The sequence below is a fragment of the Corythoichthys intestinalis genome, chromosome 18, assembly GCF_030265065.1.
Source record: "Corythoichthys intestinalis isolate RoL2023-P3 chromosome 18, ASM3026506v1, whole genome shotgun sequence".
In the NCBI taxonomy this organism is placed as follows: Eukaryota; Metazoa; Chordata; class Actinopteri; order Syngnathiformes; family Syngnathidae; genus Corythoichthys; species Corythoichthys intestinalis.
Window position 1 is genome coordinate 14,920,229 of NC_080412.1, and position 6,539 is coordinate 14,926,767.

Consider the following 6,539-nt stretch of genomic DNA (forward strand, 5'->3'; position numbering starts at 1 on the left):
CTCAGTGGTCCGTGTAACTTTTGCCCCCCCTCCTTTTTTTTTAAATTTCGGAAAACAAGCTTAATTCTGTTTTGTTTTTTTGTTTTTTAAATGTGTGTCGTAAGAAGTGAATCGTCACCAGGGGAACTGGAAGTCACTTAAAAGCAGGGGTGCTGAGGATCTTATTTTGTTGTTCCCATCCAAAAACTGCCATGTCGGGCCAAATTTGTCGTACTCGCTTTTTTTAACCTCCATACAAGGCATGCACAATGCTCGCATTTTTTTTTTTTTTTTTTTTTACCCATACAAGGTATGCACTATGGAAGTACACACACGCATGCTGGATGGTTTACATACTACAACCCTTAGCAAAAAGTATGGAATCACGAGTCTCGGACGAGCACTCACACAGACATTATTATGTAGAACAAACTCTGATAAAAAAGCTTGAAAAAATAATGAATTAGTTCAAAAGTGCAACTCCTTGCCGTTCAGAAACACTAAAAGAAATGAATAAAAAGATTGTGGTGGTCAGTAAATATTACTTTTATAGAGCAAGTGCAGGGAAATATAGAATCACTCCATTCTGAAGAAAAAAAATATGGAATCACTCCATTTTGAGTAGAAAATACAGACACACCCAGTCAATTTCCTTTCCTTAATTGGGCCCCTGCCTCAGATTAGATCTGCTCGTTAGTCAGCAGTTAAAAACAGTGTAGTTATCACACCTTGGAAGGCTGCTGGACCAAGTGGATTCACAAGAATCATGGCTCCAACAAGAGAGATGTCACTTGAGACCAAGGAGAGGATTATCAAACTTCTTGAAGGTAACGCTACATGTACGGTTGCCAAAGATGTGGGCTGTTCACAGTCAACTGTATCAAAAATCTGGGCCAAGTACAAACAGCATAGCAAGGTTGTTCAGCGTACTGGTAGATCGAGGAAGACATCCAAACGCCATGAAAAGCAACTAAAGGCCACATGTCTTGAAAACAGAAGATGTACACCAAGACAAATGAAGAAATTGGAGGAAGCTGGAGTCAAGGTATGTGACAGAACTGTGCAAAATCGCCTAAAGGAAGTGGGATTTTCATACAGAAAAGCTAAAAGGAAACCATCATTGACACTTAAACGGAAAAGAACAAGACTGCAATGGGCTAAGGAGAGGCAATCATGGACTGAGAATGACTGGATGAAGGTTATTTTCAATGATGAGTCAAGAATTTGCATTGGACAAGGTGATGATGCTGGAACTTTTGTTTGGTGGTGTTCCAGTGGGATTTACAAAGATGACTGCCTGAAGGAAACATCAAAATTCCCTCAGTCCTTGATGATACAGGGAAGCATGTCAGGCAAAGGCACTGGGGAGATGGCTGTGGTTAAATCTTCAATAAATGTACAAGTTTACATTGAAATTTTAGACCACTTTCTTATCCCTTCAATTGAAAATGTTTGGGGATAATGAAATCCTTTTCCAAGATGCAAGGCTCTGACCTGCAAGGATGATCTGGCAACTGCAATCAAAGACAGTTGGCACCAAACTGATGAAGAATACTCATCAAATCCATGCCTCAGAGACTGCAAGCTGTCATAAAAGCCAGAGGTGGTGCAACTAAATACTAGAGATGCGTTTTGTTATTTCTTTGTTTCTCTGGATTCCATATATTTTTCCTCAGAATGGAGAGATTCTATATTTATCCCCCTGCACTTGCTCTATAAAAGTAACATTTACTGACCACCACAATGTTTTTATTCATTTCTTTTAGTGTTTCTGAATGCTAAAGAGTTGCAATTTTTAACTAATTCATTAATTTTTCAAGCTTTTTATCCGAGTTTGTTCTACATGGTAAAATGTCTGAGTGCTCGTCCGAGACTGGTGATTCCATACTTTTTGCGAGGGGTTGTACTACTAGGCTACTACAAAGACAGCGTTCTATTTCACCTACAGTGTGTTTTAAGAGTTTTTGTCTTGGAAATAAACGCACCCATGTATTAAATGCCCACAGCTAATGGCGTAATGACACACAAACACATTTGAAAACCAAAATGTCCAATAAGCCTCGGTTTAACACCCACTTTTCACAACACTCAAAGAAATTGCACACTAATATCCAACAGCAACAACAAAGAATAATATGGCTACAATGCAAACTATTTGAAGTTCTCCACTGTCTAAATCTGCAGCTAACGTTTCCTTGCTGGGCACTGTTAGAAATTATCATAATCTTCATTTTCGACATCTAATTAAATTTTAAAAAATTTTTGCTGTTTTTGGGCCATGTAAAAATACGGAGCCCCCCGGGTGCCAGGGTAGAAAATTTTTTAAAAAATCATAGCTAATCTGTACCCACAGATTACAAAACTGTACCCACAGTTTAGCTGATTACTAAACTGTACCCACAGTTTACTAATCTGTACCCACAGATTACTAATCTGTACCCACAGTTTAGCAATGACCCGGAAACTGTAGTCACCAATGTTTGGCGGGGACTCGAAACGCCGAGGGACCGACCGAGCAAGCACCTGCACCTTTTGCCCTCGGCGAACAAAGGGTTTTAAAAGGTAACTATTGCACATTTTCTTTGGTAGCCGTCTACATTTTCAGGTGTCATCAATCAATATGGCATGTTGTGTGTCAGTAATGTTAGTAAAGCTAATGCGGCTACTAAAAATAGCTAACTGACAAATGAACACTACTTGCATTCAGCACGCACGGACACAACAGCAGCACAGAAAATGTGCAAACACAACATGCCATACTGATTGATGACACCAAAGATTTACATCACTGGCTGCGACAAATTTTGTCCTCACGTCACACATGAGACCAATTTCTACATTTGGAGTATATTAAATAGGCGCTTTTTTGGTTCCTTTTTTTTTTTTTTAACAAACTCTTGCTGTGCTTCTTATTGAATGGGTATTTTGGACAATTATTTTATTGTTTTGAATGTACTTAAAATGAATGAAAGTGGTTGGCTGTGGAAGTTTTTTGTTTTTGTTTTTCTACACAAACGTTCAGGTGTGGACGCAATTATTTTTGCCTGACGTATTAGGGCAGAATCCTCGTTTAAAAAAAAAAAAAAAAAAAAAAAACACTGCTACGAGTGGACATGGCCTGAGTGGAGAAGTAGACGCCGCATCCTTTTTGACTGAATATTCAAGCCAGGAATATTTATTGTAATACGTTGAAGATTAGTTTTTTTTGTTTTTTTTGTTTCCTTCATTTTTTTATGGGAATTCTAAATAAGGCCCCTTAGGACAGCTATGCTTTTGGCCAAGATCGTCTTTCATTGAATATGGTACGTCTGGTGGTGGCTCTGTTGTACAATTAACGTCTTTAGTGGGGTAAACTGAAACTCCGCTCACCATTTGGCGGTGCTCTCCGGTTTTTACGGTCAACATCTTCAATCCTTGGTTCTCGCTCAGTAGTTGTTGTCGCTTTTTAAAGCTTAGGGTTGAAAAAAATACGTATATGCATCTTGCATCTCCTATCCTTAGGTGGTTTTGGCTAAGCAAAGCAAATGACCGTCTCTAAGGTGCTAGTCATATGATCTGTTCGAAAAATAATTTTGACCCATTATAATTTTTTTGTTCATTTATTTATTTTTGCTTAATACTTTACAACTTTTATAGACAACATTTTACTGGCAAAGTCTTAAATTTAAATTCATGTATAGGAAAGTCCAATTACATACAATGACTTTTTGGGCCCGTGGGTGGGGGTGCTTGGAACCTCTAACCGACCAATGAACAACTCATTAGTGGTCGAATGGTTTAAGACACTGCTTACGGTTGCATGTAGACCATATTCGATTCTCCAATGCGCTTGCATTTAAGTAAGAAGGAGTGACGCCTGAACCTAAGTCGCCTGAACTACAGGTAAAGTCTCATGTTATTTGCCATTTTTAGTCATATAGTGGTGTGTATTCACCAGAGGTGGGTCGTGACGCGTTATATGTACTCAGTTACATTTACTTTAGTAACTTTTTGAGAAAAATGTACTTCTAAGAGTAGTTTTACTGAGCTGTACTTTTTACTTTAGTGGATATGTGAAGAAAAAAAATTGCGCTACTTTGGGCTACAAAAGAGTCGTTACATTTTTCCTCTTTATTCTACATATCATTATTTTTTCGGCCAGCCAAGAGCAGTGTTGTTAATCTTACTTTAAAGAACTAATTAATTACAGTTACACATTACTTCTCCCAAAAAGTAACTGCGTTAGTAACTCAGTTACCTGAATGTAAGAGTAATTAGTTACTTGACAAAGTAACTGGTGATAATTTTCATGTTTTTTTTTTCTTCCTTAATACAAAAAAAAAAAAAAAAAAAAAACGGTCACACAATCTGAATTTTAAAGGGTTTTTGCCCCTAGAATTGGCCCTAGCCCAATTCTTTATCCAAAAATTAACTAGACACAGGGGTATTGCGGATATTACGATAACTAGATAATAACCTTTACTATGTGTGGAAGTCATTTAATGTTGTGAATCAACCGTTAAAGTTGTTAAAATTGCTCCCGTTATTGCATTAGTTCCCTTCTGTCTATTTTCAACATGAGTAAGTTTAAAAACTGTTTCATCATTTAAAGATAGAAGTACGTTAAATTTTGCCGATTTAGGAGCATTTTAGATAAAAAGTGACTTAGGTTCGCTAGGAAGGTTCTCTACAACAGAGCCTTCATGAGAAGTCTACTGCTTTAAGATGGCAGCTGTTTACTAACACATCTAGTTCTTTATTATACAGGACTGTCTCAGGAAATTAGAATACACAATATTCTAATTTCCTGACTGTCTCAGGAAATTAGAATATTGTGTATTCTAATTTCCTGAGACAGTCCTGTATATATACACAGGACTGTCTCAAAAAATTAGAATATTGTGTATTCTAATTTCCTGAGACAGTCCAGTATATGTTGCTAATGCCGCTGTGTCTGTCATTTGCATCCTGTTCTGTATATATGTGATATCTATCGAAGCATCATGTGGGTGTAGTTTGTAGGCTATTGGCTACAGTCAGGTATTATTGGAGCCACCTAGCATAGTAGCATCGCGTTTGCAACGGCGTCACACTCCCTTGCCTCCTCCCCACTCCTGCTCTGCTCTCTCGTCTCCGTGAGCCCGTCTTTTTCCAGACTTTTCTCGCGTCAGTCAACCAACATCGTAACGCAAAGTAACACACGCCTTTCCCGCCTCAGTAACGGTAACGGGATGAGAAAAGTAATTAATTAAATTGCTCACTACTGAAGACAACGCCGTTAGTAACGCCGTTATATTCTAATGCCGTTATTAACAACACTGGCCAAGAGTAGAGACGTGCCTGGTTTATTATCCGAGTAGAGACGGGCCTGGTGTATTACTGGGGTAGCTCTACCGATTTCACCAATGAGACGTTGCAACAATAATCACATGACTCCATTATACCAATCAGACGCAAGTTCGTCGTTCGACACGCCAGCCTCTTCAATCATGTGGTGTCTTTAAAGAGCATATGACACGAGAAAAAAAGTCTTAAATGGCATTATTATGTGAATTAGAATCATATTTTGAGACGATTCGACTATATACAACAAATTAGCAAAGCACAGATGACGAGAAATTAGTCTTTTAATCTGCCGGTTAGCCACGCCTACCATTATAGGGCTTTAGCGTCCCCAACAGGTGGATGACGTCAGCAGTAGACTGGGCTCATCGGTTTTACTATTCAGCCCATTGAGGGGGAATTATTCAGAACGAGGAAAACGCGACGAAGAGAGCCGCAAAATGTCATTGTTTCAGTCTCTCTACTCCAATATTTTTACAGGATATTCTTTTTATCCAAGTATTTTTCCCCAATAGCTATATAAATAGCTTGAGAAGGACCAGTCAGCCCGTCAAGGGGGAACTATTCACAACGAGGAAAACGCGACGAAGAGAGCGGCAAAATGTCATTGTTTCTGTCTCTTTACTTCAATATTTTTACAGGATATTCTTTTTATCCAATATTTTCCCCAATTGCTAAATAAATGGCATGGTCATGACAAATAACAGTCTTGTGCTGAATGGAATATGAAATAATAAAAATGCATTTATTCAGGACGACATGGCAAAATTACCCCATAATGGTCAAAACTGTCCACTTCACCGTTACTGTCGCACCTCCCGAACGATATTTTATGACACCTAAATCGGACATATGTCATTTCCCTTCCCCGGCTTCGGAGAATGTAAACAAACCAGAAGGCGTGACAGCTAGCCGACATGCTAACCCGAACCGAGTGATGTTTCAAAGTCTTCGAAGCGGTAAATCACACATAACTATCCTGGATTATTTGACATGACGACCCGGTTGTCGATTGTGTTTGTGGATCGGCAAACCGCCCGGCGGAGAGCAATTTACAGTTCGTTCCCCGGAGGAGGGTGGCTGGAGTTGTTGTGCAGTTAACGTGCTGCTGCTAATGAGCATTAGGAGAGCTTTTTACATGCCTATCAATGATCAAACGTAAGTAGTCCTTCATTTAAAGGAAGTTTGTAGTGTTTACTTTGTAATCGCTGTATTCGTATTTGACATAATACAAAACA